Genomic DNA, 24,665 nt, shown 5'->3' with positions numbered 1-24,665 from the left:
ATTTTTGACTTGTTTACCTGATTATGCCTGCCTCCGATCCGACCTGCTTCCGTTCCACGCTACGATCTTCTCTCCAGTCCCGGTAAACTCGACCTGCTTCCGTCCCACGCTACGATTGGCTACGTGTCCCGAAGTTGTCTTCACGGCGTTGCTGCTGACGCTCGACGGTCATCGCGTCTCCCGCTAACCCTGTACGCTTCCCCAAATAAAAGACTTGTAACGAACGCTCTGGGGTCTCCTGCTCTGTTCTGGTCCTCCCTGACAGAATCCTCCGACCAGAATGGACCCCGCGTTCGTACATTTGCCCCCTGACCACTATCAAAGCCTGAATCAGCAGCGCAATTCACCTTCAGAATGCGCAGTTCGGCAAGTCCTTTCCGACATGGCGAAATTGGCTGAGGCACCTCCGGCCGTATGACTGCGCAATGACTCCCATGCCTGCCTGTTCGACTCCCATGCCTGCCTGTTCGACTCCCATGCCTGCCTGTTCGACTCCCATGCCTGCCTGTTCGACTCCCATGCCTGCCTGTTCGACTCCCAAGCCTGCCTGTTCGACTCCCAAGCCTGCCTGTTCGACTCCCAAGCCTGCCTGTTCGACTCCCATGCCTGCCCTGAGTCTGCCTGTACTGATTTTGTCCCGTCTTTCCTCTCCTGTCTTGTCTGTTCCCTTTCCGCTCCCCGGAGTCCGACTCTTCTGAATCTGACCCCCCTGAGTCTGGACTCTTCTGAATCTGACCCCCCTGAGTCTGGACTCTTCTGAATCTGACCCCCCTGAGTCTGGACTCTTCTGATTCTGCCTGTCCTGTCTGATTCTGCCTGTCCTGATCTGCCTGTGTTTCCCTGTGACGTGTCTTGGGTTCAATTTATTTTTATTTTTTTTCCTGGGGAACTTCTGGAGCCGTTCCTTGAGGGGGGGGTTCTGTCATGATTACCCAAGTGGAGTCACCTGGGGTAATCATGAGGCGCGCTGGAATGTGCTTCCTGATTGGTCAATGCTCCCCTTTTAAACGCGTTACGCGGAGAACTCCTTGTCGGAGGATTCACATCTGTACCCCGTATGACGCTCCCGATTACCTGTGCCTTGTTTACCTGGTTCTGCCTGCCTGCCTCCGATCCGACCTGCTTCCGTCCCAAGCTACGATCTTCTCTTCAGTCCCGGTAAACTCAACCTGCTTCCGTCCACGCTACGATTGGCTACGTCGTCCGAAGTTGTCTTCACGACGTTGCTGCTGAGTTCGACGGTCATCGTGTTTCCCGCTAACCCTTACTCTTTCCCCAAATAAAAGACTTGTAACGAACGCTCTGGGGTCCCCTGCTCTGTTCTGGTAATCCTCGTGACAGCAGGCGGGATAAAGTTATAGGAAATATTAAAACAGGAATGCGTAACAAGAAGATTACGCAAAATGTACAGTGCACTGTGCGCGCAATAAGATAAAAATGGAGGGAGCATAAACCACTGCTAGCCTGCAAATACCTGGCCGTCCCTTTTACCCATCAGCCTAACCAATGAGAAAACTATTTAGAGAAGCAAAGAAGAGATCCATGATCACATTGGATGGCCTGCAGGCATACACAAATGTGGGACAATCTGTGCATAAGACAACTATTAGTCGTACTTTTCATAAACCTGCCCTTTATGGAGGAGTGGAACAAAGAAAGTTCTTTCTGAAAGAATATCATAATAGGCCTTTCCAATAAGCTACATAGGAGACACAAATACCATGTGGAACAAGCTACTCTGGTCAGATGAGACCAAAATTGAACTTTTTGGGCTGAATGCAAAGTAATATGTTTGGCGTAAGAGTAGAACTGCAGATCACTCTGAAAACACCATTCCTCCTCACAAACATGGGGATGGCAGCATTATGCCCTGGGGTTGATTTTCTTCAGCAGAGACTGGAAAGGCGTTGATGGGAAGAACTTCCTAAATAATAAGAAAAATATACAATGGAATGGTTTACAACTAACAAAATACAGTGGAACCTCGGTTTTCGAACGCCTCTCAGTTCGAACAAATCGGTTCTCGACCAAAAATTTCGAGAAACGCCGGTACGCTAGGGTGCGATGCTGAGCGACGTACGGGTGTAGATTGCCCCCACCCCTCGTGAAGAACTGTTATCACGTGCGGACTTGCTTCTTTTTGCTTACGCTTTTAATAGCGGTGAACGGAGTGTTTTAGCCCCTAATTATGCCTCAGAAGAAGGTCGGTGCAGGCAGCAAAGTTGCTACAGGTGAAAAAAGAAGAGTAGTGCGTACAACTATTGCATTTAAGAAAGAAATAATAGCAAAATATGAAGAAGGTGTGCGAGTTTCCCTTCTTTCGAGGGAATAGAGCATGGCTTCTGCAGACCACCACAAAGGTAAGAAATCCTATTCATAATTCTTTTCTTTATCCTTTAACCGCTCACCACTTTTTGCGGAGACCCGGGTGCTAAATGACGTGTAAACGACCTGATTTTTTTACTTTTACACGTTCATGTTAGCGTAATCTTTCGTACGGAAGATTAAGCTAACGCGAACGTACGATTAGCCTGGGTTAGCTTCATGTTTATGTTTATGGTAAACATTCAGAGTGTTGGAACGGATTAAAATGATTTTATATTACTTTTAATGGGGAAAACAATTTCGGTGATTGAACAAATCGGTTTTCGAACAGGGTTCTGAACCGGATTATGGTCGAGACGGAGGTTCCACTGTGAAGGTAATAGAAAAGCTGAAGTCCAGACCTCAACCCTGTAAAGCATTTGTGGAAAGATCTGGAAAATGTTAGGCACAAACGATCAGCATCAAACCTCAAGGAACTTGATGTGTTTTGTAAGGAAGAATTGGCAAATATTTCTGTTTCAATACGTGCAAAACCTTTGCAGACAACCCAAAAAGACTTGTGGCTGTGATCGCAGCAAAAGGACATTGTGCAGAGTACTAACTCAAAGGGGGGCAATATTTTTGGAATCCTTACTTATCTATGTTTTTTTTTTGTTAGCACAATATAAAATTATAAAATGTTGAAAACATTTATTTTCACGATTGTCTCGCGTGTTATTAATTTAATATTTTAAGTGGTGGTTGGGCGATTAGCACGCAGACTCAGGGTGCGGAAGTCCAGAGTTCACTTCCAGCAAACGCAGAGTTTGCATGTTCTCCCCATGCTTGTGAGGGTTTCCTCTGGGAACTGCGGTATGTTCCCACATTCCAAAAACAGGCACGGCATTTAATTAGGTGGTCCAAATTGAGTGGTTGTCTGTCTCTGTCTGCAACTGTCTAGCAACCAATTCAAGGTTCAAGGCTTCAGGATCCCCATGACCCTAGTAAGTATCTGAGGTATAGGAGATCCATGGATGGATATATCTATAAGCTGGACACCTGAAATATAGCAATAAGTCGAATTGTTCTCAGGGAGCAGATAACTCTGCAGGGCACTGAAGATGTGTCATGTTGGTAATTATTTGTTGGAATTTTCTCTTCATTTTACAATAACACGAGCCTTGCCTAGAGAGCGAATGAAGTAATTGTCTGCCATCTTGGCGCCATCTTGCCGGAGAAAAACCCCGTTCTATTTTGCTGAAATCCCACTCCACAAATATGGGTTTTATTAAAACAAAAGTTAACCATGCGTCAGAATGAAACTTAGTGAACATATTTGAAGTTTATAAAAAAAAAAAATCTTATTTTAGTGACAATCAGAGGGAAAAGGCTAAAAATTGCGGACCAATTTCTCGGTAAGTACTTTCTTTTCTTTATGTCATATATAAGACAAACGAGTCCCACATGGAAAGCATAGGCATCCAGTAGTGGTTGGATTGATTCAGCCTACTGAAGGCCAAGGTGTGAAATGCATGGCCCGCCACTGCAGAACACAATGCATAATGCAAGTCTGTGAAGAATCAAAACTGTGAAAAGTAAACCATGTTATAGTGAGGGATAACTGGACAATAAAATATCATATCTCAAAATATTACCACATATTATTCTATTTGGCAATTCAATTTATCAGCAATATTAAAATAATAAAAGGCTTGCATTTTTGGTGTGGATTCGTAATCAATCCAGTACAACGTTTTTGTTTTTTTTATTGCGCCACAAAAAAATGAAATTAATCACAATATTCTAATTGTTTGAGACAGTCCTGTATTGTACTACTGTATCAATGAACATATAACCTGTAAGTTGTTGATTTATCCCTTCTCCAAGTGTTCACTCAACAGAAGTTGAAGGTGATACCGATAAAAAAAAAATGCATTGGTGTTTCAAAGATAAAGTGCACTACACGTGTCAGACTTTTATTGTTTTCATCATTCTTTTTGTATCAGGCACAAGATTTATTTATGTCGTAATGTCCTCCAAAAATTTCCTTCCTTCCTTCAACATGCTGAAAAACAGGTAGAATCTTTCTCTGTCACTATGCTTAGTGCTAACAAGGTTCAACAAACTAGGACAGTAAAATACAGTATGAACTTTACCTGACAAGTACGTCAGTTAGGAATGTCCCAAGACAACATTGTCACTTCCTTTCAGATACCAGATGGTGGGCTGTGCATTTGACACCTAGGCCTTCAGTAGAGTTTGAATTAGTGACATGTCGTTGGCGAACGAACCAGCTCTATGCAAAGGGCCTCGCACCGCACGTGTCCTGATTACTCAATCATTTCACCAGTGCCCGCTCGTTTGGCGTTTGGTTCCCCGTCCTTCTTAAGCTCAGTCCTTTCACTCGGCTGTTGTCAGTCCGTCTGCGAACCTCTGTTTCTACAAGGCAAGCACTTTGACTCTGACTGCAGTCGGCCCCGCTTTTTGCACCCGTTTTACACCCGTCCGTTCCAGATTTCCCCGTTTGTCTCCGGCTACAACCTGTTTTTTTTACCCAGACCACGTTTTGCTCTCCCGTCCCGGCTTACGACCCGTTTTTGATCCCGACCACATTTGGCTCTCCTGTCCCGGCTGTCGACCTTTTTTTCCCATCATCGACACCGCAATCTCCCGCTCCAGAAGGTCCAATCCCGCATTCGGCTCACGATCCGATTCTGGGAGCGGCTTGCTTCCAGCGTCCAGCGGGCACCGAATCGCGACGCTGCACTTACTCTTTTCTCAATATACTTGTGGTAAACTGTTAGGGTTAATATTTTCGTAATAGGTTAAACTGGAGTGATCAGTAAGAGAGGCAAATGTAGTTTTAGAATTTATTCACTGCAGTGGGCAGACGGATTCAAAAAGTCTCACCGTCTCACAAGTTTCCCGCGTTGCAACCGGGTTTTGTTCAAAAGCGTGCGCATGCGCAGAAAGTATCAATGACGTCACACATACGTCTACGGTTCAAAGTTCGCACATGCGTAGTAATAACAAGCGACGTCATATATATCTTTCGGTTCAAAAATAGTACAAAACAGCAGAAAACGAGTTGTAATATAAGTCAAGCACATCAGGATTATTTGTAACATAGAAGACAGAGAAATACACAATTAACTAAATATGATTAGCTTTGACATAAACGTTACGCGATTGGGTCTACCATTTGTTTTGGCCGTGACAGCATGGACTTTTGTAACCAAATCCAAATTAAACATGAATTTATTAACAGAGAAAACTAAGAACAACGATGGGTGGATAATTTTTAGAGATTCAGCGAGTGTGGCTTGGCCCGACAGGAATGTACCAACCCGGCCCCAAAATTCAGATTGGGTCGGGTCTGTCTTGGGTTCGGGCTAAGTAGCTGACCTCTAGGCTCTATGACAAAACTTTTTCCGGCTTGCTCGCCTTGGAGTTGTCCAACCTTTCACTATTAAATTAACACAATATATATCCTTGCGCAGCTCAGTCGCTTCAAGTTCAATGGCTGTTGGCACAATCACTATAGTGGATTACCACCCCCTAGCCCAGGGGTAGGCAACCCAAAATTTTGAAAGAGCCATAGTGGACCAAAATAATAAATTTGTCAAGAGCCGCAAAAAATGAAATGCCTTTTAAAAGCCTTGTAATGAATGCAACGTATGCTCTTTATATCAATATTAGCTATGTTAGCTTACTATCAAAATGACTAAGTTGGATGCAGGGCATCCTCTTGATAATAACGCACCACGTGACCACTCTGTTGTAGGAATGAGTTTAACTTCATTACAATATTAATGACATACAATACATTTTATTGTTTTGATAAAGAAATAAAGAAATCCATCACACCACACGACTCGTCACAGCCAATTGAGTTCTTTGCCGCTGAATGTCCTTAATTTCATGTTGTGATGTTGCTTGCCATTTTAACAGCATTTTCCTTCACTGTCTCAGGTGGAGAGAAGAATTACTTTAATTTTCTGCATTATTTCACGTTTGTTCTTGAAGTCTGCAAAAAGGTGTTCCAATATCTTGATGAATGCACTGCCATTTTTGAACGGTTTTCCTAGCTTTATTTTCTTCAGTGTTGCAACAAAACTTGTAGTAGTGTAGTTTGGAGATGCAACTCACTTCTTAAGTCTACTTTTTGCGCTCATCTAATTTCTCCAGAAATAATTTTTCTCTTACTTCCAACTGGGTATTCTGCCCCGAATGTATCATGCTTTCCCTGGAAAGTTCGTTCACTCTCATACCTGTCAACCTGTACGTTTTTGCCGTACAAAGTACGTTTATTATGCATTTTAAGACGTGTACGACGTACGAGAAAATCTGTGCTGAAAAACGCAAATTTGTCAATTATGGCTACCATCCGGTTTACACCGACTATCACGAAATGGCAAATCAATCAAGTCAAACGAGTTCCCCCCGGTAGCCTCTATCTCTGCATCGTTTTTTCGTTGCAAACGAAGCGAGCAGTTTGATGGAGTGAAAGGAAGTCTGTCTCTTTTTAGAGAACCGGCTTTTTCGGCTCAACTCATTAAAGAGAGCCGGCTCTCAAACGGCTCACTTGCCTTGATGCATTATATTACGAATTATTATGTTGTATAGAAAAGTTAAGAAAAAAAGGAAGTATAAAATGAGAAAATGAAAAAAGACAGGTTTGTGGTTATCCCTTTAATCAGTATATTACCAACAATAATCGAATGCAGAAAATGAATTAATAATTTGAATAAGAAAATGTATTATTCTACTTAATTATATTTGCATGTATTTTTTCTTTCTACAGTGAACGTCCAAGCTACTTAATTTTTGAACTTTTTTTATAATAAACCTCATTCATGTTGAGCAACTCAAGATCTCACAACAAAATGTTAATTAACAATATATATGATATAACGAAACACATGTACAATACAACACGTTAAACTACATAAATAAACACGTTTAAAAAAAAAATATGGTGTAAGATTATTTTGTATTTTGTTAGGGAAAATACGACAGTTTGTAAGGGCATGGAGCCGTGGAAGTTGACAGGTATGCTGACTCTTTTTTTGTTATTTGATAACTGCCCTCTACAGAGCAAACATTCAGGCATTTTATCCACATTGGCAATGAATGTAAAGAATTCGGTCCAAGAGATGTTGAATCCTCTTTTCTCCTCAGTTATATTTATCTGAATACCATTGGAGTCTATGGCCGATTTTTTGAAAACAGTCGCCTGCCTTGCTGTTGCGCTTTCCCTTTAAAAGAGGCGGAGCCTGGGGAGCGGAGTTCAGGTTGTCGCCTGTGAACTCCTTGTAATGTAATATCTTTTCTAGATCTTTTTATTCCATTGTAAAACATTAAAAGTGTTTGAGACATGTTTATCCTCCCAAGAAACGATATAAAAACAAAAATATTTTTTTCTTCCCGATTTTTTCAATGTGTAAACATTTTTGGAAATGCTCCAGGGACCCACATGTCAATGCTGAAGAGCTGCATGTGGCTCCCGAGGCTGGTGTCGCCAACTCCCGCCCTCATTTTCTGTGAAACCAGTGACGATTCTAAATGCCCGCTTGCCGTCGCACACGTCAACTCGGAATCGGAATGGCTAAACCATCAGCTTTCTTGAAGACGGATGTTACAGGACACGGCTAACAGGATTGTTTGTGGAGGCCTCAGGGTACATTTTTAAACCTAGCATCAACTAATGACTGAAATGTGATTGCTTAAATCCTTAAATATGAAAGAATATATTTGGAAGCAGCACCACAAAGGGAGAAGCATTGAAAAAAAGCTGACAGACAATTTGGAATTATTTGATAAGTATTGATGGACAAAATTTAATTGACATCGGATGATTTAAGCCAGCCGTAAAGGCCTTTTAGTCCCTCATGGCCCACCAGTGTCAATTACAATATACAATTACAATCCTAAAGTATTTTCAGATAACCCATATCATCTGATCTGATAATAGCAGGTATAATACATGCTGTTATTGTTGTTGTTTTATTAGGAAATTTGAATTGGGCACACACAGTTTAACTTTCAACTTTATAAATTGATTTTCTTATGAAATTAAAAAGAAACGAAAAACAATAAATCAAAGTGTACACAGATAGACAAGTTTACCACTTTTAGAAGCGTGGAGGTGAGTGCGGGAATCAAAAGTTTGCACCTTTTCTTTTTTTCAAAAATCATTCACTTTTTACTCTTTATAAATGCGGCCATGACTTTCGATTGCACTCAAACTGCATTAGATTTTCATTGTTGTTTGCTTTTTACGTGGAAGTACGAAATTGATGACATGGAATGTCAGCGAGACTGATTGAATGAGCCAATCACAGCCAAGGATAGAGGAACGTCTCCATTTAACCACTGTGTACAATCTACAATACAGAACTGAAAATACAGATTTCCACAGAGAGTTAAAACTAAAAGAAAAAATACCTTTTTCATTTGTGGAATCAGCAATGTAAGCACAATTGCTAGTAACATGATTGTTGCTCTTTACAAGATTTATTTTAGTCCAATTGCGATACTATGTGATTTAAGATTCAAGATTGTCTTTATCGTCAATAACATAAAACGCTTATTATACTGTATTTTTTGCAACCCTGGTGTATAATGTTTATAAAAAAAGTTAAAACAGGAAACTGAAAAATAAACGTTTAATAAAATAATATGCTCTATAACGTTATAAAGCAGCCTTAATGATAAAGCATAGTACTGAAAAACAAAGCTACACATTAGGCGTTGACTTATTGTGGTCTGTGAAGCCCTTTGAGTGTCCTTGTGATTAAGGGCTATACAAATAAACATGACTTGTGGCCCACGATGCCCCATGCTGTCTTAACCACTCGTGCCAGATGTTTCCTCTCCTGTGCTGTCAAGCTGCCTTACCACACGGTCACATTGGAGCAGAGAATGCTCTCAATTGTTGCTCTGTAAAAGTTGAGGAGCAGTCAAGGGGAGAGACAAGCCCGTTTTAGTTAACTAAGAGAGGAGATCCTTTGCTGAGCCTTCTTCACCAGGCATCAAGTGTTCCTGAACCAGGAGAGGTCTGATGTGATATGAAAGCTTAAGAACTTGATGTCCTCCACACGCTCCACCACATCTCCGTCCTACAGGGGGTGTAGTCAGTCTTTCTGGACCTCCTTAGGTACACAATCATCTTGTTGGTCTTCTCAGTGTTCAGCATCGGGTTTTTGCTGGGCACCATTGTGAGAGCTGGTGTACTTCATATCTGTATTGGGTCTCATTATTGCCTGAGATAAGACCCATAATTGTGGTGTCATCCGCAAATTCTACGCGATGGATAGCAGCACGATCGTAGGTAACTGGATGAAGGCGACTGGACTGAGCACACAACCCTGAGGTAATGGGTTAGGGTTAGGGATGTCATTTTCCCTATCCTCACCACCTGATGAATTCTCTGATCCATTGGCACAATGGCGCAGGCAGACCCACAGGGTGTAGCTTCAGTGCCAGCTTGTCTGCAATGACGGTTTTGAAAGCTGAGCTAAAGTCTACAGACAGCAACCTGGCATATGTGTTTGGCTGCCATAGATGGGTCAGGGCATTGTGCAGGGTGATGGAGACAGTTTCCTTAGTGGACCGATTCCTCTTGTAAGCAAACTGGAGGTTGTCAAGGTTTGTTGGGGTGATATCTCTTTGGTGATTGAGACAAATCAGCTCAAAGCAACCATTATTGCTTCAATTTATCGCCCCCCAAAGCCACATAGTGATTTTATCAATGAATTCTCCAGCTTAATTACACATTTATCCACTCTCTCGCCAAATTTAATTTTATTAGGAGATTTCAATATTCACATGGACAACCCCAACCTGCCACTCACCAGAGACTTCACATCCTGCCTGGAGAGTCTCGGGATACACAGCCTTATTGACTTCCCCACCCACATTAAAGGCCACACATTGGACTTGGTTTGCTGCTCTGGCCTCTCTACTTCCAAGCCCACTTCCAACGTTTTTCCTGAATCTGATCATGTCCTCCTCACTTTTAACACCGTACTCTGTCTCTCTACTGTCAAAACCTCCCGTCTCATTTCTTTTCGTAATACCAAAAATATCAACATTGACACCCTCTGCTCCATTATTGACCGTTCCCCACCCCCAGAAGCTCTTTCAAGCCCGGATGAGCTTACCACTCACTACAATACCTGCCTCACAAATATTCTAAATTCTCTTGCCCCCCTGAAAACCAGGACTGCCTCATTCTCCACATCTGCCCCCTGGTTTACACCCGCTCTTCGGTCAATGAAATCAAAGAACCGCCAACTTGAGCGACTCTATAAGAAAACCGGCCTCACCATCCATAAGGACATGTATACTACCCATACTGCTAAATACAAGGACCAAATTGCACAAACCAAATCCAGCTACTACTCCGGCCTCATCCTTTCCAACGAAGGAAATTCAAGAACTCTCTTCTCTTTCATGAACAAAATCCTCCAGCCACCAAATTCTCTCCCCCTCCACCTGTACTCCACAGCAACCTGCAACTCCATAATGGAGTACTTCAATCACAAAATCCTTAAGATTCATCACCAACTCCATCAAAACCTGTCTGCTCCCTCCCCATCTGAATTTCCTTCTCCTTGTCACTTCTTCTCCAGTTTTGCTCCACCCACGACTGCTGAATTATCCAACCTCATACTCAAATCCAAGCCCACCACTTGCCAGCTCGATCCCCTCCCTTCATCCCTTGTTAAATCCTGCCTCCCTTCCCTGCTTCCTCTCATATCTGCCATTATTCACTCCTCACTCTCTTCTGGTATTGTCCCATCACTTTTCAAAACCGCTGCTGTTACTCCTACACTTAAAAAACATGGTGCTGACCCCAACAACTTCGACAACCTCCGCCCCATCTCCAACCTTCCATTTATTTCAAAAATCCTTGAAAAAACTGTTGCTGCTCAACTCTACTCGCACCTGTCCCTCCACTCTCTCTATGAGCCCTTTCAGTCTGGTTTCCGCCCCCGCCACAGCACAGAGACTGCCCTAATCCGTATTGTAAATGATCTCCTCATAGCATCCGACTCCGGTTTAGTCTCCATCCTCATCCTCCTAGACTTGAGCGCCGCCTTCGACACAATCTCTCACCCTATCCTCCTCAATAGACTCTCCTCCATTGGTCTCACCCATACTCCCCTCAGTTGGTTCCATTCCTATCTCACTGGCCGCACTCAGTTTGTCCAGCTGAAATCCTTCACCTCAAAGCCCTCCCTAGTCACCACAGGTGTACCCCAGGGATCTGTCTTAGGTCCTCTTCTCTTCATCGTCTACCTCTTGCCTCTTGGTCATATCCTCCGCAAATTTAATATCCACTTTCACTGCTTTGCTGATGACACCCAACTCTACCTCTCCTGCAAACCAAACTCCATACTCCCACCTCCCTCCCTCACCTCTTGCCTTTCCGAACTCAAAACATGGTTCACAACAAACTTTCTTAAATTAAATGCCAATAAAACAGAATTCCTCCTTCTTGGCACCAAATCCACTTTATCCAAAGTAAACAACTTCTCTCTCAACATCGACAGCTCCTTAGTGTCCCCCTCCCCCCAGGTCAAGAGTCTGGGTGTCATCCTGGATAGCATGCTTACCTTCCACTCACATATCAACACCATCACCCGCACTGCTTATTTCCACCTCCGCAATATTACCAGACTCCGCCCTTCCCTCACCCCCCGCACTACTGCTATTCTCGTCCACAGTCTTGTCACATCCCGCCTTGACTACTGCAATGCTCTCCTCTTCGGCCTTCCCCAAAAGTCCCTCCATAAAATTCAGCTGGTTCAAAACGCCTCTGCTCGCATCATCACAAAAACATCTTTCCAGCAGCACATCACCCCCGTTCTCCAACAGCTACACTGGCTTCCTGTTCAGCATCGCATCAGCTACAAACTCATCTTATATACATATATGGCCATTCACAACCTGGCTCCTCCTTACCTGTCCGACCTTCTCCAGGTGCACGTCCCCACTCGCTCCCTCAGATCCTCGTCCTCCCTCCGACTGTCAGTGCCCCCTGCCCATCTGAGCACCATGGGAGCCAGAGCCTTCAGTCGCGCTGCTCCCAAGCTTTGGAACAATCTACCTCCGGACCTCCAAAACTGCACACCTCTCTCCACTTTTAAGTCCCGTCTAAAAACACACCTGTTCAGGACTGCCTACAACACATAGCTTCTCCATTTCTTATGTTTTTATGATTTTATGTCTTGTTTTTATTTATTATTTCGTTTACAACTTTTTAAATTGTATTTTTTTTTTCTTTCATTGTTTGTACAGTGTCCTTGGGTGGCCTGAAAGGCGCTTTTAAATAAAATGCATTATTATCATTATTATTACAAAGGTCAAGGCAACTTGCCTGTAATAATTAATGTAGATTGAAGTTATCTTCTCCTGTAATGGGATTTTAGTGGAAGCTTGGTTAGCTGCAGGGAAGGGTTGAAGATGTCAAGGAACACTCCTGCTAGCTGGTCAATGCAACTTCTCAGACTCCAGCCCGACACCTTGCTGCTTTGCAGGTGTTAATTTAGCCACTTCATACACATATGTTTGATTAAAAAATAAGATGATATAGTTTTAAACTTTACTTTATTTTAGGGTTTTAAAATACAATAGTATTACTTGCTCAAAGTTTTTAGAGATGGAACAAATTAAGTTAGCAAGTGCTTCTGTGAATTTTTGAGGTGAAATAAATGTGGACTTAAAAAGTTCTGAAGAGAATAAATGTCGCTTCTCACAAATGTGTTCATAACATTTCTTTTCAATTTTAAAAAAAAAAACATGTTCATTAAAGTATTAATTCATATGGAATTTTCACTTCTTTAAGGAAATGTGCATATGCGGCACACTGTGCCAAATAGCCTCCCTGAAACTATAAAACCAACAGATGAGCTGACGACCAATAAATTAGAAATTGTTTTAGGCTACTCAGTATCCACATAACGCAACATTTTAAGTAGTTGTAAAGGAAAAATCTAATGTCATATAAACCTGTCAAACTATACACAAAACAAGTGTTGTTAACAAGCCTGCTAAACTTAATACAGATCATGTCGTATATAAAAGAGATCAAAGTGTTCAGCGAGTGTGTCGGGTGCCAAATTGTGTTTTCAGCACATATTTCTTTAGAAAGCTAACCTTAGTGTTGTTAACATATGCTTTTAACACATTTTGATTATATCCTACACACACATGACTACTTCAACATTTTTGTATGTGCATGGACATTTTAAACATGCACAGAAAACCATAATTAACTCTAAAGCATAAAAAAGACCCAATCCTAACAACATAAACTTAAAGGCATTCTGTATTGTAACGAGCAAGTCTTTTGTAGAGTAACATTAATGATGTTTCATTGATAACTCTTACACCGCGTTCTAATATGTTTCAGGGAATCGAATCCAGACCCATTATCTCCAATTAATATCATAATTAAAGTTTGCTGTACTGCTTGGACGGGGTCAAATGATTAACGATAAAAAAGTACAATAAAATATATGCAGCTATTTCACAGTCACTGTCCAGGATTTCAAAATTAGATAACACCCCAACATAAGATGAGCGCAGCCACAACGTGTTAGGGAACAGTGAGGTGCTGTTAGGGAGGCAGACCCAAATGCAGTAAAGCCAGAATGGAGGCAGTTGTACTCAACGGAGGTCGGTATTTATTAACAACAAACAAAAAAAAAAAAAAAAACAGATTCTAAAACAACTAGTTATGTGTCCAAACCAGAAACAAAACCTGACATTGTAATACAATAAATGATGGATGTTGTTATGACCTGACGGAGTGTGCCGTCTGAGCAATCAATATAAAGTCTCGGGATGATTAGGGAAAGATCTGTGGGGACCATGTTTCTTAAAGGCGGCATAAAAAAACAGAACAAAACCACATCAAAAAACGTTCACACATTCTTTAGCAGACTAACCCTCTGCTTTGGAACTGGGGTGGGCTGAAGTTCCTTGTCTGTCCCTGGTCAAATAGGAACAGAAACAGTGGAGGACGCCTCTCCTAGCTGGCGGGACAGGGACCTTCTCGTCACAGATTCAGGAGCGGTCGAGTCAAGTCACATTTATTTATTTATAATAATAATAATAATAATAATTTCCTTGTATTGTCATTCTGTGTAACAATGTACACAGAACGAAATGTCGATTGCACCTGAGCCGTTGTAGCGAGCCGATGCAGCCGCAGCCAACAGAGGGCGCCGCCGACCACTTTTTAAGTCTTAGGAATGACTCGGCCGGGGCGCGAACCACCGACCTCCCAGTCTAGCCCTTAATCACAAAAATGGCTCAAAGGACTGCACAGGATTACAATTACACAATTACCTGAGCTTAAACCAACATGCGCGCAAGGAACAACTCAAAACCTCAGCATGAGGAAAAAGAGAAATCTTGAGAGGGGACATCAAAAGTGGTAATCCCCCTTTCAGGATGACCAGGGTGAATTACATTTAGCATTACAGTACACAAACATAGTAAACACTAGGTAACATGTTGAAAATTTGTCCGGAAGGTGCATGACAGCAACGACGCCCCCAGCCTGTAAACTAGTCCAGAAAGTCTATGACGGCCACGACGCAGCTTCCCAGCTCTGCCAGCTGGTAAATGCAGGCGTTGACATGCTTCAGGTCAGGCGCTGGTTCGCTGACTCATCTCAGATCGTCCTTCTTCCTATCACCACCAGACAGGCAGTCGGAAAAAGACAGGACAATATAAAATATGAGGTGGGCATCAATCATAAGCTTTGGAATAAAAGTGTGTCTTAAGTCTTGATTTAAAAACTTCCATTGAGGTTGCAGATCTTATCTCCGGAGGCAGGGCATTCCATAGCACCGGGGCCCGGATGGAGAACGCTCTCGAGCATGCAGACTTCTTGGCCCTCGGAGTCACAAGTAGACCGGCATTTTCCAAGCGGAGACTCAGTGCAGGAACAAGGGGGGAATCAAATCAGAGAGATAAGAGGGTGCAAGTCCATGCAAGCATTTGTATGTTAATAAGAGAACCTTAAAGTCACATCTTAAGTGGACTGAGAGCCAGTGCAAGTACAGGAGTAATATGCTCAAACTTTTTTGTCCTAGTCAAAAGTCTAGCTGCCACATTCTGAACCAGCTGCAAACTTTTATAGCTAGACATCGATTGACCAGAAAGCAATACATTACAGTAATTAAGCCGAGAAGTAATAAACGCAAGAATTAAAACCTCTCCATCTGATTGGGACAGCATCGAACGAATCTTCGCAATATTACGGACGTGGTAGAAGCTATTCTAGTAATATTTTTCACGTGTGACTGAAACGACAGATTAGGATCAATATTAACACCTAGATTTTTGACCGAGTCACTATGGGTGATATTACATTTGTCTAGGTTCAGGGCAGTGTTTGAAAACAAGTCACGACAGAGTTTTTAAAATCCCTTTTGAAGGAACAGGGAATAAATGCAGCCGAGTGACCTTCTCGTTGGCACGACAGGAACCTTCTCTCCACCAGGGCAGGGACCAGAAGCGGCTGGAGGACTGTTCCCTCGCTGCCGAAACAGGGTACTGAAGTGGCCAAGGGTAGCTTCTCTCGCTGCAAGGCCAGGGCACAGAAGCATCCACGGGACCCTTCGTCGCCACCTGGACATGGCTCGGAGATGGCCGTGGGACCCTCCCTTTGCCGCTGGGACAGAGATGTGGAAGCTTCCTGTAGGGTCCTTTGATAGTCACGTTGGTGGAGGTGGACCCAAATGCACTGTAACCGGAATGGAGACTGCTGTGATCAACAAAGGATGGTATTTATTAACAAAAAAACAGGAACAAACAGAAATAAATTAAGTTTTAAAAAATAAGAGGGGAGTGGCCATCTCTCTATCCCTTTGTTGACTGCATGGTTCATTTTTTTCAGCCAATCGAGAAGGAGAGAAATATGGGCAAACCCAGCCTCATGGCTGGAGCGTGACAGGCGTCCTCGCCGAGGGGCCAGGGCTGTGGATCTTGGCTTCTTTTGTACTCATGTTCCCCAGAAGGTATAGCTCTTGTTTTTGGTTGCATTACTCAATAGAGCAACATCTAGTGGTCAAATATTACAAACTGCCCCTTTAAGGAAGTAAAAATGATGTTAAACTTGTGGTTGTGTTCTTATAAAGAAGTTAAAGAATTTTAAAAAGATGCCTGACTAATATTGTCCACTGATGTGCTGACTGTTACATCATAGTCGCTGTCGGCCAATCATGTTCTGTTCTTTGATTCCACACCCCTTACGGCTGATCTGTTTTTGTAACCTTGAAGATTTAATAAAAACTGGGGCCTCAGAGGAGCGTTTTGAGACGTAACAGAATTCTCTTATCTAAAGGCTCCTCTCCCAGTGCCTTTGCAAGTTCAAAATCCTTTGATGTCTTTTTTTCTTATTTTGAGTGTCGACTAAAGTTTAAACTTAACATTTGGTATTTGGAGCCGGATTCCAACCAGCAGTCTTAGAAACAGATTTTTATTTCAATCACAGCACAAGACTTCTGAGTTTCTTTAATTAATCCATCCCCCCTTCTATGCACAATTAGAGGAGGCTAGAAGCAAGCAGATCGCCTCAAGTAATTCTGTCTTGCTAATGAGCAGTGAGGGCGAGAGAAACTCAGTCGGGCTTTTGCCGTTTCAAGCTATTGATGAATTGTTCCTGTCCCAGTGGCTCATTAGTCCCACGCCAGACAGGAGTGAAGTCCAAAAAGAAAATGGAAAATTGATTTACCTCGATCGTCATCCGAGGAAAATTCCTCATCCTCGTAATCCTACGCAACATTGCGCAGAGCGATTAAAGAATTACCCGTGCGTGTTTCCTGATGCACTCGTGTGGAAAGAGCCCATCCTAATTAGCCTTTTCATTCTCTGTTCAGTACGCTGAAACCAGATTAATGTAATGTGGAAAAAAGGTGTCACGAATGCACGCTAATTCGGATAACATTGCCAGGAGACTTTTTAGAAATCTGTTATAATTGTAAAAAGGAATTACTGAGCTGATCATATCCTAACACAGAAGGAGGATATTTGGCACGAATAAGCAAAAATTAATGACGGAGTCGGCGTTACAGCAATAAAAAAGAATACGGTTGAATGGAATTAATGAAGAGATAAATAAAAGGGATGGACAAGTACCAATAACAGCCCTGCTTTAGGATATCAATACCCAAGACTAACAACTGCCTCTAAGTGGTCAAAAAAATCAAAAAGAGAAGAAAACTATTTTCTAAAGGAAAAATTACTTTTGCTACACAGGAGGTCAGGTAGCAAGGCAACAATCGTTATCCAAGATGCAGGCAAGGGTTTGTTGTTCCAGTAAGCCCAAACAGCGAAAGCGACAGTTACCAGGTGATCTGGAAAGGCAGGCAAGGGTTGGGTACAACAAGAGGCTCCGAGTGCTTGGGATGTGTCATTGAAGATAATGAAGTATCACTGAGTAAGGTAAACAGTATTTAATTAGTGACAAGGGAGAGTTGTGATAGAAGGGAAATCAGGACGGGTGACATCAGTAGTGAATAGGAAAATTGAGTTTTTTTTTTTTTCTAGAAAACTAACAAAAATAATTTCGTACTCAATATGAGCAAAAAAAAAAAAGATCTGCCAGCGAAACTCTTTATTTTGATATGTCTTAACTTTTTGTGTTTTTGTTTCAGTAAAATAAAAAAAAATGATATTTAAAATCTGGCTGGGATGGGCTCCAGCCCCCCGCGACCCTAATGAGGATAAGCGGTACGGCTAATGAGATGAGATGAGATATTTAAAATCTTCAAAATTCTATGCAATATTTTCCCTTTATTACTTAAAGTGGCACAGCGGCTGAGTGATTAGCGCATCTGCGGCACAGTTCTGAGGTCATGGGATCAAATCCAGTTCTGAGCCTTCGTGTGCGGAGTTTGCATGTTCTTCCCGTTCCTGCGTGAGTTTCCTCACACATTCCAAAGACATGTATGGCATGTTAATTGGCTCTTTCCAATTATATATATATATATATATATATATATATATATATATATATATATATATATATATATAATTATAACAATATAATCATATACATGTCATACTTTGTAGTGCTTTGTAGTGCCACCTTTTTCTGCGATTACAGCTGCAAGTCGCTTTGGGTATGTCTCTTTCACTTTTCCACATCGAGAAACTGATATTTTTGCCCATTCCTCCTTGCAAAACAGCTCGAGCTCAGTGAGATTGGATGGAAAGCGTTTGTGAACAGCAGTTTTCAGTTCTTTCCACAGATTCTCAATTGGATTGAGGTCTGGACTTTGACTTGGCCATTCTAACACCTTGATATGTTTTTTTGGTGAACCATTCCATTGTAGCTTTTGCTTTATGTTTTCGATCATTGTCTTGTTGGAAGACAAATCTCCGTCCCAGGCTCAGGTCTTTTGCGGACTCCATCATGTTTTCTTCCAGAATGGTCCTGTATTTGGCTACCTCCATCTTCCCATCAATTTTGATGCTGCCACCACCATATTTGACTCTGGAGATGGTGTGTTGAGGGTGATGAGCTGTGCTGCTTTTACGCCAAACATAACGCCTTGCATTGTTGCCAAAAATTTCAATTTTGGTCTCACCTTTTTCCACATGTTTGGTGTGTCTCCCACATGGCTTGTGGCAAACTTTAAAAGACCCTTTTGTGGATATTTTTAAAAAGACGGCTTCCTTCTTGCCACTCTTCCATAATGGCCAGATTAGTGCAGTATACGACTGATTGTTGTCCTCTGGACAGATTCTCCCACCCCGGCTGTAGACCTCTGCAATTCATCCAGAGTGATCATGGGCCTCTTGACTGCATCTCTGATCAGTTTTTTTCTTGTATGAGCTGAAAGTTTAGGGGGACGGCTCGATCTTGGCAGATTTGCAGTGACCTTATACTCCTTCCATTTCAATATTATTGCTTACACAGTGCTCCTTGGGATGTTTAAACCTTGGGAAATCTTTTTTTATCCAAATCCAGCTTTAAACTTCTCCAACACAGTATCTCGGACCTGCCTGGTGTGTTCCTCGTTCTTCATGATGCTCTCTGTGTGCTTTAAACAGACCTTTGAGACTATCACAGTGCAGGTGCATTTATACGGATTCCATTTATCATCGTTAGTCATTTAGATCAACATTGATTGATTCAGAGATCCTCACTGAACTTCTGGACAGAGCATGCTGCACTGAAAATAAAGGGGCTGAAAAATTTTGCACGCCCATTCGTTTTTTATTTGTTAAAAAAGATTAAAATATGCAATAAAGTGTGTTCCACTTCATGATTGTGTCCCACTTATTGTTGATGCTTCACAAGAAATTACAGTTTTATATCTTTATGTTTGAAATCTGAAATGTGGCAAAAGGTCACAAAGTTCAAGGGGGCCAAATAGTTTCGCGAGCCACTAATCAGTACATTTTAAATCTTGGTGATAACAAAAACTGTATACTATTAATTAAACTTAAACCATGAATTGCTACCGTCAAATCATTTTTAAACATTTTCTACAGTGTGCCTGCCGAAATTGACAAGATACCAGGTAAAGTTTCGAGCTATTGTCTCACCTGTTTTCCAGCTAAGATGTCAATGCTACATTCATCTGAAAAAAGATTTCTGGCGAGAATAAAAACGTCTATTTCTTGAATAGAATATACGTACTTTATTTGTGGTTCTTGTACACATATATACAGAAGTCAAGTCAAGTCACATTTTTTATATAGCCCTTACTCACAAAAATATCTCAAAGGACTGCACAGGATTACAATTACACAATTACCTGATCTTAAACCAACATGCGGGTAAGGAATAACTCAAAACTTCAGCGTGAGGAAAAAGAGAAACCTTGAGAAGGGGCCTCCCAAGTGGTAATCCTCCTTCCAGGATGACCAGGGTGAAACAGATTTATCATTACAGTACACAAACACTAGGTAACATGTTGAAAATTTGTCCGGAAAGTGCACGACAGCAACGACGCCTGTAAACTACTCCAGAAAGTCAATGCCACGACGCAGCTTCCCATCTCTGCCAGCTGGTCAATGCAGGCGTTGACATGCTTCAGGTCAGACGCTGGTCCGCTGACTCATCTCAAATCGTCCTTCTCCTTTGTATCACCACTAGATAGGCAGTCGGAAAAAGACAGGACAATACAAAATATGAGGTGGGCATCAATCATTCGCTTTTGAATAGAAGTGTGTCTTAAGTCTAGATTTAAAAACTTCCATTGAGGTTGCAGATCTTACCTCCCAAGGCAGGGCATTCCATAGCACCGGGGCCCGGATGGAGAACGCTCTCAAGCCTGCAGACTTCTTGTATACAGAACAGAATTCGATACATCTGACCCGCACAGTTTCCGTGATTTTTAATAATACATTCATCCATCCGTCCATTATGTACACCGCTTATCCTCAGTGGGGTTGCAGGGGTGCTGGAGCCCATCCCAGCTATCTTCGGGCAGTGGGCAGGGGTCAACCCAAACTGGTTGCCAGCCAGTTGCATGGCACACAAGACATACAACCATTCACATGCCCATTCACACCTAGGGACAAATTTGGAACGGCCACTTGAGCTGACATGCATGGATTTTTAGGGGGAATGAGGAGGCAAACCGGAGTGCCTGGAGGAAACCCACAAAAGCACAGGAAGAACATGCAAACTCCGCACAGCAAAGCTGGTAGCTGGATTTGAACCCATGAACTCAGATCTGTGCCGCAGACGCGCTCATAATGATATATATGGAGTAAAATAAGTACGTAGTAAAAATTGGAATCTTTGAAAAAGGATACTGTACAAGAGTACCAAAGAATTGTGAGGATTATACAATGTACAAATATATAGATGTGCAGTAGTAGGTAAATGATCATAGTTATGAGTACTGTACAGTAGCGCAAGAGTGCAAGAGGAGCAGCTGAACATATGTGTGAAATGGTCGGTCAGGTAAACATGTTAACTATACAGTAGCAATAGAATTTAAAAGACACAAAAAAAACAAAAGAAATTTTAAAAAATGTAATTAAAACAATTTTAAAACAGATGTGTGAAAGCAGCTAGGTTGGCTTGCTATATTTGGGATTGACCGTTTACCAGTCTAATTGCCAGGGGGACAAAGCTGTTGCAGAACTTGGTGGTCCTGGACCGCTCACTGCAGTATCTCTTAGAGGCGAGCAGAGTGAACAGTCCATGATGGGGATGAGAAGGGTCCCTAATGATGTTTGTGTTCTGAGATAGGCAGCGCTTCTGGCCAATGTCCTAAATGGAAGGTAGAGATGTCCTGATGATTTCTCCGCTATCCTCACCACCCTCCTCATACTGCTCCAACCGTAGGTACTGCAGCCTCTGTTGTGGAATGTAGATAATAACTGATGATAAGTATGTAGGCATCTGGTGAATGTCGTGGGATGACGTTGTTGCAGGAGGTCACAAGCTTATATGCTGGGGGAGCCGGGGCGGGCGACCTTCACGTGATATCTCAACTTTATTTGAGAACACTATTAAAGCCGATGTTGAACATCTGGAACTTTGAACGTGTCTCGAATGTAATAAAGAGCTTTCCCTTTTTAACATATCTCCTCTCTGAGTATATTTTGGGGCGACGCCCAACGACGTTCTCTCCAAAACTTCCACATTACACAGAAATACTGTTTGTCAGAATACTCTCTATGGTGCGTCTGTAGAATGTGGTGAGGGGTGAAAGGGGGCTTAACGGCTCCCCTCATTCTCTGCGAAAAGTATAGACGCTGATGCGCCCTTTTCGCTATTGATGCAGTGTTCACAGACTAGGTAAGTTTGTCCATGATGTGCACAGCTAGGAATTTTGGACCGATGACCACCTAAACAGCCTTGTCGGCGCTAAAAAGTGGGGCATGGTTTGGCTGTTTTTTCCTGAAGTCAACAATGATCTCTTTAGCTTTTTAAACATTCAGGACTAGGTTGTTGTCTGCACCAGCTCACCAACCGTTCCGCCTCCTTTCTGTAGACCCTGATGAGGCCCCCTACTGTTGTGTCGTCTGCAAACTTCACAAAGTGGTTTGTGGCTGACTTTGGGACGCAGTCATGTGTCATCAGGGTGATCAGCAGGGGCCTCAGGACACAGTCTTAAGGACCCATCCTGGAATGTTGTCAGGGCCTGCCTTTCAGTGTGTTGACTCTTTTCAGGGTTTTCCTCAAATCAGCCTACTTCAGGAGGAGTGCTCTTTCATCCTAATGTGTAACTGCTTTTACTGCAGGGGTGCCATTTAGTGCCTCAAATCTCCCAAAGAATTAGTTAAGGTCATTCAGGAAGTCCATGTCAGTGTCCTCCACTAGAGGGTGGTTGGCTTGTAGTTATAAATGGCCTGAATGCCTTTCCACGTATCCCTGGTGTTGGTGGAAAAATTACTGGATTTTTGACTGTGAGATTGCTTTGCTCGTCTGATAGCACGGTTCGGGTTGGCCACTGCTGATCTAAGCGCCTCCTTGTCACCAGATTTAAAGGCAAGGTAACGTGCCTTTAGCAATTTGCGTATCTCAGCATTTATCCAAGGCTTCTGATTGGCACGGGTGCAGATGGTTTTGGTGTTGCTGACGTCTGCCATGCATTTACTAATGTAGGCTGACAGTCATGGCGTACTCATCTATGTTTATTTTGTGGTTGTACATGGCTGACTGGAATTGTGGACGCGTTCTTAAGGATGGGCTGGGCACCCGTATGATGGGGCAGGGATAAACCAGTGAAAGCTGTCGGGCCCTGCTGTTGAACAAAAGTGTGTCGTGTCACCCTGACCCGAGTGACATGGCTGCTTTCTGGTGTCCCGTTTCATCCGGAGGGACGAAAGCATGACCAACTCAGGTGCCGAGGTGCCTAACTTGTTTGGGCGATTGGGTTGGCCATGGTCCAAAGACTTTTGTGTGTGTTTTTTTGCTATTTTTTTCCCTTTTATTTTCTTTTTATTGTGTGTGTTGTCTTGCTGTCGGTCACCCCTCTTGAGGGATATGACCAAGGTGGATAAGATAGACAGACATGGCTGACGATTTAAATATGTCCCGATCTGTGCATTCGTGTGCTTCCATTGCTTAAGTGTGCACTTAGCGCTGTTTAACCACAAACACAGAAACTAGAGTGCGTCAAAAACATTGCATAAACCATTCGAAAGTCCTGTACTCACTAATTTTCAGAAGCCTGTACAATCACAACAGCCTGTACTCATCTTGAGCTATGTGAATATACCGTATTTTCCGCACTATAAGGCGCAACGGGTTATAGGGCGCACCCCGAAAAAATAGTTTTTGGTCCTATTTTTGACATACCGGATTATAAGGCGCTACAATGGGAACGTCGACAAAACAGTCAGATAGTTCAGTCAAACTTATTACCCCCTTAACATTCAGAAAGCTTGCAAAGACGCAAATACGTGTCGTAGACACGTGCGCATGCGGTGTCCGCACGATGTCACTCAAATGCATCGTTCCATCATTTGGAAGGTTAAAGTCTTGGGATTCAAGAAATGCCATAATTCCTTAGTTTCCATTTTCTTTTTCGCTCGCAACTTTACTGTGCATATGACAATAAACACTTGGAATTGAGTTTAATTTAAAAATAGACACTCCATTCCATCCATTATCTGCATTGCTTATCACGGAAACATTGAGTTCAGTCTGAAACAAGATACAGGGACAATATAAAACCCGGAGTTGCTCACCGAAGTCGTTGTGTTCATAATAATGTGCAGCCAATGTCCTCTTATATCCGTGAGGGTAGTAAATCCAGGAGAATAAAATATTTACAAATACAGAATAGAAAAAAATGCTTTCACTATGCCGTCAGCCACGTGCTATACACATTCATCTTTTTCGGCCAATTGCAGGCTTTGTTTTGCCGTTTAGCCAATGCCAGCCTGTAAATGATCAAAAGGATCCGCCTCTTGACCTCCGAATAACTTTAGCCAATAGTGATCGATTCAACTGATGATTGTCACATCTTTTTCGGCCAATTGCAGGCTTTGTTTTGCCGTTCAAGCCAATGCCAGACTGTAAATGATAAAAGGGATCCGCCCCTTGACCTCCGAATAACTTTAGCCAATAGTGATCGATTCAAATGATGATTGACACATTGGTTAGCCAATGAAACGCCGGTAAATAAATCTCAGCATACACCGCATACTACTTGGCGTTCGGGGGAAAATCTAGTCGGCGGCTGCAAGTTAGTTGGAAAATTTAATGTTGATCCATAAATAAGGCGCACTGTATTATAAGGCGCATGGTCAGCTTTTGAAAAAAATAAAGGCTTTTAGGTGCGCCTTATAGTGCGGAAAATACGGTACATGAGGAAGCTCTGAGAAAGGAACAACTTTTTGTATGAAATCTAAATTAT

The sequence above is a fragment of the Urocampus carinirostris genome, chromosome 15, assembly GCF_059441175.1.
Source record: "Urocampus carinirostris isolate Australia breed hairy pipefish chromosome 15, RoL_Ucar_1.0, whole genome shotgun sequence".
NCBI lineage: Eukaryota > Metazoa > Chordata > Actinopteri > Syngnathiformes > Syngnathidae > Urocampus > Urocampus carinirostris.
Note: the sequence above shows the minus strand (reverse complement) of the source record.